The sequence below is a fragment of the Polypterus senegalus genome, chromosome 10, assembly GCF_016835505.1.
Source record: "Polypterus senegalus isolate Bchr_013 chromosome 10, ASM1683550v1, whole genome shotgun sequence".
In the NCBI taxonomy this organism is placed as follows: Eukaryota; Metazoa; Chordata; class Cladistia; order Polypteriformes; family Polypteridae; genus Polypterus; species Polypterus senegalus.
In genome coordinates, this window is record NC_053163.1 from 3,993,986 (window position 1) to 4,007,259 (window position 13,274).

At 40.8% G+C, this 13,274-nt stretch overlaps 1 long non-coding RNA gene across 1 annotated transcript; it reads left to right on the forward strand.

Moving 5' to 3' along the window:
* Positions 1–7,661: 7,661 nt before the first annotated feature.
* LOC120536551 lies at positions 7,662–11,388 on the forward strand. The gene is made up of 2 exons (XR_005635144.1): positions 7,662–7,736; positions 9,902–11,388. It is a non-coding gene; the product is annotated as an uncharacterized LOC120536551 (long non-coding RNA).
* The last annotated feature ends 1,886 nt before the right edge of the window (positions 11,389–13,274 follow it).

A 13,274-nucleotide genomic window follows, 5' to 3' on the forward strand; every position in this document is an offset into this window, starting at 1 on the left:
AGTATACAGTTAGCCAACATCCCACACTCAGTTAAAAGCCAGAGAGTAAAAATGTGTTTTTAAAAATGATTTAAAGGCAGCTAGCGAAGGAGCCTGCCTAACGTGGAACAGCAAATCGTTCAGAGTTTTGGGGCTGCAACTAAAAAAGCTCGATCACCTCGGAGTTGGCATCGTGTCTTGGGAACACGTAAAAGCATCTGGTCTGTTGACCTGAGAGAGCGAGACAGACGGTACATAAGGAGTTCCGACAAATAAAGAGGGGCACAACCATTAAAGGATTTAAAAACAAATACAAGGATCTTAAAATGAATTGGAAAACGAATTGGAAGCCAGTGAAGGGAAGCCAAAATCGGGGTAACATGCTCATCCTTTCTTGTGCCAGTTCAAAATCGAGCAGCAGCGTTTTGCACCAGCTGTAGGCGAGCAATGGAGGCCTGGCTAATTCCATAAAGAAGCGCACTGCAGTAATCTAGACGAGAGGTTATAAAAGCGTGGATCACTGTTTCAAGGTTGCGCTTAGACAAGACAGGTTTGATTTTTGACGGCCACCTCAACTGGAAAAAGCGAGATTATACCACTGCGTTCACGTGGCTATCGAGTTTTAAAGTGGGATCCATTTTCACACCTAAATTTGTGATCGTGGATTTCTCAAATTGAGCCACAGTGAAAAGGTCAATGCAGAAGGTCCCGCTGGTGCTATTGGGTCTAAATAGCATGACTTCTGTTTTGTTCTCATTAAAATTTAGAAAATTTAATGCCATCCAACTCCTTATGTCAATAAGGCAATTAAGCAGGGGCTGGACAGAACATGGACCAGGGCGCTTCAGAGGGAAATAAACCTTCATCATGATATTCTCCGTAAGAATAAGGTTCATTTCTAAGGACGGCAATTGATCCAGTTGTCCAACCCTTTCTTCAGATTTCATGCCGCCTGCCACGTCGAATTCTTGAAGCCCACAGAGCCGATCCATGGTGTGCAGTTTTTCAGTCGATATTAATTGTGATTGCAGCAGCACACAGATGGCAAAAAAAAGGTGAGGCCTTCGAAAAGAGCCACAGAAAAACCAGACCAGAATCCTAACTGTCCTGTCCCAAAATAGGCCTCACTCCAGTAGATCCTGAGCCTACCCATTGTAAAAATGTATTACTCAAAGGCTGATCTTCGATGGCTTATGGCACTTGAAAGAAATTTTTGATTTAAAATATACTTTGTTAATCCCCAGGGGGAAACTGTGCTTTCACATGGCCTTTGGCAGTCAGAGCACAGGGTCAGCCATTGTACAACACCACTGATTCTCATTTATGTTTCATTTAAGAATCAACTTGTCTTAAAATGTCAGGAGAAGTCACAAAGTGACACCAGATAAACCTGACGTCAATGGAGTCAAAATCAAAAATTTAGTTTGAAAAAGCATGTCATATTTTGTAAGACGTCTTTCTTTTCTTAATCTCTTTCAAGGCCTCATATTTTATTTCTACTTATAAACTAGGGGGTTCTGCCCTCTGTTCGCTTTGCTCGCCCACCCCCAGGGTTTATATCTGGTTAACCAGATATAAAATTTGAAGAGATTGTTATTTTCATGAATGAGAGAATGGTGACTCTTCCTATGAAGTCATAGACGGATTGGGAGAGCATGAGGGGGTCATGAGGTCGCTGGAAAGGGGTGTGTGGCGCTCCCGATATCTCTGCAAAAGGACGAAGGTCCAAGTCTTTAGAGTCCTGGTGCTTCCTGTCTTGCTATATGGTTGCGAGACATGGACGCTATCCAGTGGCCTGAGATGAAGACCGGACTCCATCATGTGTGTCTCTCCGGAAAATACTTGGGTACCGTTGGTTTGACTTTGTGTTGCTCATGGAGTCCCGAATGAGGCACATGACCTGCATTGTGGAGGAGCGTCAGTTACGGCACTACGGCCATGTGGCGCATTTCCTCAAGGGTGATCCGGCTTGTAAGATCCTCATTGTTGGGGACCTGAGTGGCTGGACCAGGCGAAGGGGTCACCCACGTAACACCTGGATAGAGGGTCATTTCTGGAGGGTGGGATTAGACCACATGTCTGCCTGGGGGATTGCAAACTGGGATCCCGAGTTGTTTTGTCGTGTAGTGTATGCGGCAACGTGCTGTATCAGTGCCTGCTCCCCAACTTGACTTGTTATTTTCATGGGAATTGTTACATACTCATTCAATTCTATGTGGCATCACTTCTCCGTGATTATAAATATATAACCTGACCGAATTGTGGTTTCTTCGAAATTAAACTTGTCGTAGTTTTAATTGTTGCGGGACCACAGATTCTCGTAGCGTATGGTCCTGAATCATGTAAATCTACATTTTGAGCATTGATTGATGCAAACACGAACAGATTATTATAGACTCGGATATTTTGCCTGTAGTGTTTGTGGCTTTCACTTTCACCAAACAACAAATCTTTTATTTCTCGTGGATACGCCTCTTCATTGGGAAGAAACACTAACTTTTCCCAGATGGCAACACAAATTCGACGATCTACAAGTCTCCGACTTAAAGTTTAAAGCCAAACAATATCTACATGTTTCTGTCATATCACCGATGTCCATGTATTCAATGTCTTTTCGCTTTTACCTTTTCGTCAATATTGCATTGAATTTTGATTCCGTGTTTGGAATTACATTATGACAATGCAGCGTCCAACTGCACGTAAGTGAATATCATTTCTTTCTCTCTACATGAACTGTGTCTGACAATAGCATTCACACAAATGAGAAATGATTGACCCATGTGCATGGTTGTAAATGTTTTAGATGTGGGCGGGACTTTTTCAAATCTCTTTGCATAAGGAGTTGTCTCGCTGGGCTTAAAATTTTCTTTCGCGGGATTTCACTTTCACCAAACAACAAATCTTTTAATTCTCGTGGATACGCCTCTTCATTGGAAAGAAACACGACTTTTCCCTGATGGTAACACGAATTAGACGATCTACAACTCTCCGACTTAAACTTTAAAGCCTTACAGTATCTATATACTTCTGACATATCACCTATGTCCATATATTCGATCTCTTTTTGCTGTTCCATTATTTCACTGAGTAATAATCTCTGTTTGTTTGTGCTAATGCGATCTTTACTCTCTTTTTTTTTACTACTTTCAAATTCTTTAACTTGCTCTGCATGTGTGTTGTGCCAACGTTTTTTAACGTCTTTATGAAGTCTTTTATTTCTGACCCCAATCGGACCTACAAGGTTTTCAATTCCACTTGGTCCAGGTTGATTATTAATTTCCTCATTTTCAGAATTTGCACATAGATTGTTATTATTGTTCTTCTTTGACTTCTTTTCTCTCCAACTCTTTTGGGTCTCTTTTCGACGCGCTGCTCTTTCTTCTTTGCTAAGTTGTTGACGTGCCATCTAAAATGTATGAAATTTCTAAGAGCTGAGAGCACATGAAGTGTGTCTGCCAAAAGTATTCCAACAACTGTAAAGTTAGATGTCCATGTATTGTACATATGATTGGACTAATGCCTTTATCCAAATTGTCTTACAACATTCGAGCTATGATCAGTTAGAATTCTTTTATATTTTAAATTGGAGCACAGACAGATGAAGTGACTTTCTTTTGGTCATATGGTGTCAGTAGTGGGATCTGAACACTACAGTTTGAAGTCTTAACCTCATATTCCACACTACCTACCTTCTCTTCATGAATTAGTGTGACCTAACTGGAGCACAGCAATATAAGTTTGAGCAACTAATAGTATTATTCAAAAGTAAAGACTACAGTTTTGTAATCGTAGTAAAGTGTTTTATTGCCACAAACATCTGTCCATACATGTTAAATATTACTGTGCACCCAATGCAAATACTTTCAAACTGCAAAAAAAAAAAAAATGTCAAGACACTACCTGGAAAATCTGAGCCTTTGCTAAGATGTCTGGTGAAACTCGAGAGATATTTGCACGACTACTGGGATATTTTTTTTTTTCTCAGGAGAAAAATCAGAGACAGGAGACAAAAGAAAATGCCTCCATTTGATTTCTCTCTGATCTCCTTGTTCTCTAGGAGACGCCAAAAATACATTAAGGTTGTTTCTTATTGGATTTTTCATTCCTGTGGATAGGAAAAACGGGAGGCTTTTAAAGGTCAAACGTCACAGAAAAGCCTCAAAACAGGGAGAACGGTGAAACTGTAAAACTCCAGCTTGACAAGTCTCACCAGAATCTTCCTAAAAAGAGGACATTTTTAACAAAACTGAAACAATAACAAATGGCTTTAAAAAGGAGGCAATGGGATTTGCCTAAAAGGAAATAAACAGCAAACATGCCCAGTCCAAAATCCTACAGCTGTAATCTCAGAAACGAGACCAACTAAATTACAAACCAGAGGACTAGAAAAACAAATAGCAATTATAACTCGCCCACCTCCAATGAACCGCCTGGACTTCAATTCCCAGCATGCCTTTATAAGGCTGAGCTGGCCCCTAAACTATGATGGATGGGTGGCCCACCTCTTGGGGATTTAATTTCAAAACACAAGGAACATAGGAGACTCTGGAATTTGTTACCTACTGAGCTTAGAAATATCAAATCATATTCATCCTTCAAATGTAAACTTAAAACGCATCTGTTTAAAATGGCCTTTTCTTTATGATTACAGTGCTTACGTTTGGTTTTAATTTTGATATTTTCTGATGTTTTTAGTTGTTTATAATTGTGTCTTTTATTTATTTATTTATTGTTTGATGTCCTTGAGTTCTCAGAAAGGCGTCGTGTATAAATAAAATGTATTATTACTAGCAAGACACATATAGCTACTAAGTAACTAGATAAAATAAAATAACACATAAATATTTATTTAATAAAATAAAAGAACAACAGTATAAAAAAACTCTGAAAAACAATGAATAATAATGGAAAATGAACAAACAAAACAGAAAGAAGAACATAAGCCATTGGACGAACCCTAACCCTGACCATCAGAGATACCAGAATGGCTAGTAGATGGTAACTCTTCCAATGGCCACCTTCTGTTGCAAGCTTCTTTGAGTAGAGCGGCTCATTAGGTAGAAACATCAGCTTTAGTGTCCTGAACCTGCTCTTCTTGGTCATTGAAGTGAGTGCACTCTGCAAATGGGTGACACGAGCCGCTCCTCTCAGGGTCACTCCAGTGGGTTAAGGTTGGGAGCAAACAGCACAGCACCCTTAGTGAAGTGCTTTTCTCTCTCTCGGTCACAGGTCTGGCGTGCCAGTTTTAACAATAACTCAAGGTTTGGTAAACTTGTTTGCTGTATTATTATTTTCAGAACTCTTACAAACTGGCAGACAAGCTCAGAAAATACAATGAGAAAGAAAGACGTATGTTAACAATTGTTAATGTACAAAATACCTTAAAAAAACAAAACACCTGAACCCACGGCAGTTTGCTTATCAGACAAAGATGGGAGTGGAGGGTGAAATGATCTTTCTGCTCCACAAGGCTTAGTCTCACCGGGAGAAAGCTGGAAGCACTGTGAGGATTCTGCTTTTTGATGCCTTCATTGTCTTTAATACCATCCAGCCATTCCTGTTAGGGGTCAGCTCACAGATATGCAGATGGGTGAGCCTGTGGTGTCCTGAGGTCAGGCAGATCACCAGTTTGTGAGGCTCAAGGACTGTGTGAGCCAACACTGGAGTACCACAGGGGACAGGCCCAGCTGCTTTCCTCTTCACTCTGCGCACCTCCAACTGTAAATGTCACTTGCAGAAATTCTCTGATGCCTCTCCATTATGGGGTACAGTAAATTGATAAGGGGGATGAAACAAAGGAGAGGAATCAGGGGGTGAACTTTGTTTCTTGGTGCATAAAGAATTTAGCATCAGCAAAACCAAGGAACTGGTGTTTGACTTTTCCCTCACCAAAGAGCCTCTTTGCCTGGTCAGTGTTCATTGAGTGGATATGGAGGTAGTGCACTGCTACAGGTACTTGTGGGTCCACATCAATCACAGGTTGGACTGGTCTGGTAACACAGAAGAACTACATAAAAAGAGGGAGAACAGACTGTTTTTCTCTCAGGGCTGACTGCGTTCTTTTAATGTAGGAAATGAAATCCTTCACATCATCTAGAACTCAGTGATGACCAGTGTGGTGTGCTGGGCTGGTAACATCACTTCAAGAGAGACCCACTGAATCAACATCTAATTAAAAGGTCAAGCTCAGTTATGAAACTCAATCTGGACCCCCTGAGGTCGTAGAAGAGGAGAGAATGAAAACAAAACTTGGTGCCATTATGAACAATGCTGTGCATCCTCTCTGTGACACACCAACACTGAGGAATTTCATACAATGAATTATACAGAAGAAGCGGGTCAAGAAAGGTGTGAACCCTACTTCATTGGGCTTCCGCCTCACCTGAAAATGCTTCTGAACCATGCTTACAGGACACCATAAAAGAAGCTGGCTGACTCATCTCCATGGGCCAGAGTCAGGAAGGACGGGGACATAGCTTGTATTACCAGTGGAGGAGGCAGGAAGAGACGAAGAGAAGACAAAGACAAGGAGAATCACAGTGTGCTGCTTCTACTTTGTACTGTGCATTTGGTGGTGTGGGAAATGCTTACAGGAAGAGTTTCACACCAGTAAATCCTCTTGTTGAACTGGGACTTGTGTCCAGAGCCTGGCTGTTTTGGGTATTTGGGGAGCCAGAGAGCGCCTTACAGGTCACAACAGCATCTGTTATATAAGCTGATTTTATTTATGTATTTATTTGTTTTATTTTTGCTACTTATTCATTATTATAGTTACCTATTTTTATTTGTTTTTCTTTGCTTGTAACTTCCTCTTTGATATCTTGTAAAAACACTTTGTGCTCTAGAAATAAACGTTCTTGTTGTTTTTGAATCCCTTTTATTTTTTTCATTTGACATTCAATGACAGCAGAGAGTCACCTTAACTCGAGGCACATCGACACTTCACATCAACAACAGTCAACTAAAAAATCATGCGGTTGTTGCAAGAAGGTTATTGTGTGCCAGTATAGTTTGTGAAATGTATTTCAAAACCACACAATTTGGCTGAAATAGAGAGAGACTGGCAGAGAAATGGACAGAAAACATGTGAAGGACACACAAGCAGGCAGTTTTAAAAAGTGCCGATGTCTGCTTAACCAATATGGCTGAAAAACCACAGTCTGTCTGTCCTAAATGATGAGAACAGGTGAAGATGTCATTTTGGCACACAGCCCTTCTGATAGTTGCCCCTGTCTGACAAGAATTCTATGAATTTATAAATATGTGAGTATTTATAATGATGAGGATCCAGCACCAAGTCAGAAACGCCTTCTCATGCCATCAACATTCTGCCAGATGGGATAGCTGGTGGTCAGCGTTCCCCCACTTGGCTTCTCTCCGGCCTGAATATGCATGTATAGCTGATTATACATTGTGTCATTGGGAATGAATGGTATCTTTTAAAGTAAGTTAAATCCATATATCTCTTTTTGCACCATGTTACTTGCTTGTCATTATTTCTGCCATGTTTACAAAAGGGATGCCATTGTCTCTAGTCAGTTCTGCATCAAGAAACACAACCCAGGGGAGAAAGAGCACCCCCTGCTGGAGACAGTGGTAACATATGATTTAGACATGTCTTGGCACACCACATACAAGAGCTTTGGACATAATAGAGGTCACGTGACACCCGCGGGCATGAATGCCAACATTCCAACATACCTCACATTCTTCTCTACACTAAAGAGCACATTTTGGTTTCGGAGCTCGGCTCAAAGGTAATGAACTTTTTGTTGCTTTATTTGTAGTTTGTGTTTTTACTTATTTAACACCGACTTTCATTTCTAATACCAAAAAAGAGTGTGTGCTTTAAACTGTATTACGTTGTTTTTAAATGAAGACCAAATAGATTGTGCTTTCATACTGTAAGAGTCAATCTTAGAAAGTTGAAGTTTTGAGTTAAACTCATATTAATGTTTGCTTAATTTGAATAGAATATAAATTTCTTTCATAGTCATAACTTATGGTATAGTCTCTTGCCCCTATAAGTTAGCAAGAGAGAGAACCTTCTTACTGTAACTGAGACACAGTGTGCTAATAAGCTCAGTTGTGGTAAGAACTGGTCCCAGTTCATAGGGACTTAAAAGACTCATTTTAAACTTAGAAATGGGATAAGCATACAGTTTTCTGACCATTCAGAAATGGTACAGAAATGTTAAGTAAATAGTAACAATTTGAGATTTAACAAGATTTAAGCTTTGAACTGAATATTAATTTTTCCTTTTTTTTGTTATTTTAATTTTCTCTTTTGTGTGAACTGTTTTACTTTGAAACTTAACTAAACTTTTAAAAACAAAGACATTTTGTCTGTGGAATCATTTCTGCACGTCAGGCTTTTGTTGAATCCCATTTTTTGAGTTGAAGCTGCTGAACTTTGATAACTTTGGGAAAACGCAGCTACACATACCATAATATACATTACGTTAGGTGATTTTAATAAAACCCACATCCACGTTACAACGTACCTGCCTGGTTTGACATTCTAGAATTTGGTTAACTGTAAAAGGGGCATTTTGACTTTTATTTTATTTCTTCGACAAGAAAGGAGATCTTTGTTATTTAATATTTTTGTTTCATTGAGTCAATTGCAAAATTAACAATGAAAACAGGATTCAATTACCATCATACGTGCAATAATTCTGTTGATTGCATTTTTGCAAACTATGCAGTTATTGAAACAAAGTCTTGCAGTGGCTGGGTAGCTTTCATACCCAGCAGATTACACCTCAGGTGATGTAAAAACGGCATCGACGCATGTGCTCTTGTAGGATGTGGAGGGTCTGTGAGAAATGAGAGCTCGGATCTCTTAAACCTAACATACGTACCTGGAGAAGAAGGTGGCAGAGGAGATGAAAAACATGTGCATGTGAAGCATCTGTGGATCCAATTCAATTCTAAAGTTAGCTGCGTTCTCACAGTTTATTTTCTACATCTTGCCTGAAGAAAGGGCCTGAGTTGTCCCAAACGCTTGCATATTGTAATCTTTGTAGTCAGCCAATAAATGGGGTCATTTTGGTTGACTTCTCATTGCCTCCATAATGCCTAACCACAGTTGCACCCTAGTACTTGCAACCTTTAACAGCAGTTGGATATTATCCTTCAGGCAGAACAACAAGTTTATTATTTTTCTTTCCTAATTCTGCCAACACTTTGGTTAACCTCCGGTGCTATGTGTGTATTTGACAAACTGTGAATGAAGATCAGATAAGACTTACAGGTTTTTTGATATTTCAGTGTCCAGGTTGGGATCAGGCGCTGATTGAGTGATAATAAAATGTTAATGTGAAAAGAACACGTTGATGAAAACGAAAATGGCATTCGCAGATGTATCTGTGTTAGGCTCAGCCTTAATGTGTCCATAGTTTGCTATCCTGCATGTTCTTCCTTTGTTTTGAACAAATAAATCAACTTGAATTGGTGTCGTTTGGGAATGCTGGCTTATGAGATTCAACCAAAATGGAAGTTAGTTCTTTTACAGGTCAGTTAACACAGAGCTGTCTGAACAACATCATAGCCCCCCGGGCAGAGCAGTGTGCTGGGGCTCCTGTTTTGATAGCAAACCAGAAACCTAAATAAGCAGCAGAAATACTGTGGACCCCCGGCCAGTGCCCATTGTGCCCATACGTTAAGAGGGGTCTGAGTTAACCTGACTGTCCCATCAGCACAGCTTGAGCGGCACACAAATGCTTTGAATTTTTAAGTCGGTTTGCTGTCAGCTCTCTCACCCTCAACACTCAGGACTATCAGGATCCATAATACAGGATGAAATTAGGACTTCTTGTTGCTTTTGGGAATGCCTTCCAATGCCAGGAAAGAACACAGAGAAGGGAGAAAGATTCCCCTGAGTGGCCACTTTTTTACTGTTTTGTCTTTTCTTTTTAAGGCCAGTGCTGCTGTAGTCTGACTAAGGCCCCCAAATGAAACTCCGTCATGTCATCAGGTACCATGAATCAAAAACTACAAGTACAACTCAAAAGAACAAATAGCATCGACGGACACTGGGTCACCTTCCAGAGGCAGCAAGTCTGGCCCGTCCAGTCATCCAACAGAGTTCCTTTAAGAAGAAGCCTTCCTGACTCTCACCCTCCTCCTCCTCCACTTGGTTGCAGTCCTTAGTCCTCACATGTCCACTTCTTTTTCTTTTTACAATCCACCACAAAACACAAGCCCAGCATTAAGCTTTAGAGCACTGGACTAGACTATCCATCACAGAAGTTGAATCACACACATCAAGACAAGCTTTTGATTCTGACTGTCACGTCCAGATGTGTCTCCTGTGTGACCGGACAGCTGCCTCATACATGGATACCGACTAAGGATTCAGTTCCTCCTGTCCTTCATAGCTTGAATTCTGATCTCTGCACCACTCGCATATCCACCCTCAGCCTCTGCCATGGTCATCCTGGACAAGTTAATGGATCCCACTAGATCAAAAACTCAGCACAAGGAATGGAAGAGGAAATTTATAGCTTTGAGTGGAGGGCAAACGGGGGACAACATAACGACAAGCACTCTGGGGAAGTGGACAAAGTCAGCAATGGAGAAAATAACTAAGGGTGTACCGCTGCCGCCCTGGGAGAACAACTAAACCCTGGGATGCTGCACGGTCAGAAAACCATTAGGGAAAAGCAGTTTGCTATTAAAAATCTTTTGGGGTAACGTGACCAACGCTCATCCTTATATTTGAGCCCTTACCACATGCCCCAGAACAGCATCAGACAATAAGCAATACCATGATGAAGAAGACAAAAAATATATACATATAGACAGAAAAATAAAACAAGTACCTAACAAGAATCAAAAACAACCTTCCACAGATTAGGGGGCGAGATGTTCTCACCTAAGATAAACCGGATTCCCCAATTTGGTTTTCTGTCCTTACAGTTCCTGAGCAAGATGGAAAGTGGAAGCCTCAAGAAGTAAACCAGCCGCCGAGCCAATAAGAAAAAAGGTTCTGTCCTACCGAACCCAAAGAGTCGAATGCCCTGGAGAAACCAAAAAAGTTCATAGACGCGTCACCCTTGTATCACCGAGTGAGAAAAAAAACTTCTTCCAGCAGGTGGATTCTTGGCGCTGACTCGTTGCTTCTCCTTGCCCCACCACACGATGTCTCCCTCTCTCTCTCCTCCTTCTTTTCCGGTTAGAAGTCCTCAGCACCAATCGTCCTATCCGTGTTGTGACCTCCTCCCATAAAGGTGTATTATCAGTAACCCATTTCTTAAAGTGCACCCTAAGGAGCTGCAAACTGACAACGGGACAATAGCACATGTGGCACCCACTACAAGGGTCCAGAGGGTTCTGGTTGTGAATACTTTATCTTTGCTTTCTTGTATGTCTTCAGCAAAAATAAAAACAAGAGATTATGCAGATTACTTTGTGTATTCAGCTTTACTCCGACTCTTCAAGATGCAGTTGCTTCCTACATGTCCAAGGGTGGACCCATGGGTCCAAGTGCTTTTGAACTTTCCTGCCCAACTCACACGTCTCCATGCAAACATGCAACCTCATATCATTTCAATGCACCATACTGTTCAACTGATCCAATGCAACGGAGGTACAAAGGTCAACATTGTGTATTCAAATGTAACATTTTTACTTCCCACGTGTAATTCTTTACATTCACTTACATTAAAATTCATCTGCCCCAGATGTGCCCAAGCCTGCATGCTGTCCACGTCCCTCTGTAACAACATCCATCCATCCATTATCCAACCCGCTATATCCTAACTACAGGGTCACGGGGGTCTACTGGAGCCAATCATTTTCGTTTTTTCGTTTTTGCTTCTAAAATGAAATTTCAAATACTAAATAGTACGCGGACCAGAAACAAACTGAAAACACAAAAATAAATTGGAAACACAACAACAAATCAGAAAACAGAAAAGCAAATTAATAAGGCAAAAACAACTCAGAGAACAGAAAAATAAACTGGAAATGCAAAAACAAATTATTAAACACACAATAAAACACTAAATACAAATACACACAAAAATCAGAGAAAACAAAATAAATACAAAAACAAAACACAACAACAAATTGAAAGAGCAACTAGAAATCAGACACGTGAAATGCAGAAGGGCGCAGCATGCAAACAAATAATGGCAGTTTGTGGCAAAAAAAGAGAGAGGAAGAGCTGCAAGTACGTGACGATTTAGATGCAGCATTTCATGGGGACGAGCATGTCAAAAGATGAAGGAGCATCTCTTATCGTTTTTTAAGTATTTTTGGTACGTACTTTGACAGGAGACGTAATGTTTGCTTCACTTTCAGCAGGGCAATGGCAGAGCTGACTGGCGTTTCACCTGTAAATGGGTTTGCATCCAGAAAAAATCTGGCACATCAACCACAAGCAGGGGATTTGTTTTTGTGTTCTCTGATTTGATTCTGCATGTTCTGGTATACTGCGGTGGGTTGGCACCCTGCCCGGGACTGGTTCCTGCCTTGTGCCCTGTGTTGGCTGGGATTGGCTCCAGCAGACCCCTGTGACCCTGTGTTCGGATTCAGAGGGTTGGGAAATGGATGGATGTTCTGGTATATATGTTTTGTATTTTCCCGTTTGTTTTTGTGTATTCAGATTTATTTTTGCGGTGTTTAATTTGTTTTTGCACACTGCACTTCAGGGCCAATGCAGTATGCAGAAAACTGAGGCACGTAAACCACCTGTCGACCCAACAGACATATTTTTGCTTCCTTTGAACCTTCAACTGTTGAATAATTTTGTGTCAGTGATGAACAAGGAAAAGGAAAGATTTTGAAATTGGGGATCAATGTTTCCACACATAGTTAATGCCAGGATGAAGGAAGGCATTTTAGTTGGTCCATGCAAGTAAGACACATAAGCGGTATAAAAATCTGCTTGTGGGGGCGAAAGAAAAGGAAAGCCATGAAGGATGTTACAACTGCAGACTGCCTTACTGTTGGTGACAAACTGGCATTACAACGATGGAAAGGTGGCATCAGGCCCAGTGGAATCCAAGAATGCTGCCAGTCCGTTCTTGGACACTGAAACGATGCTGAGGACAAACAAAAGTCAGCAGCACAACATCTTCAGCTTAATTGAACTGCATTATGAAACGATCCTTCTTTCTATGTGCTTTGTTCGATTCAAAGGTTGGTAACCACACACCTCCGCACCTCCTTATCTTCAACACGCTAAATGTAATGAAAAGTTAATTTCATGTTTCTTGAAATTCCTATGTGATACACTCAATCTGAAACTACATTGTGAAGGTATGAACCACGAAATTGTGAGACAG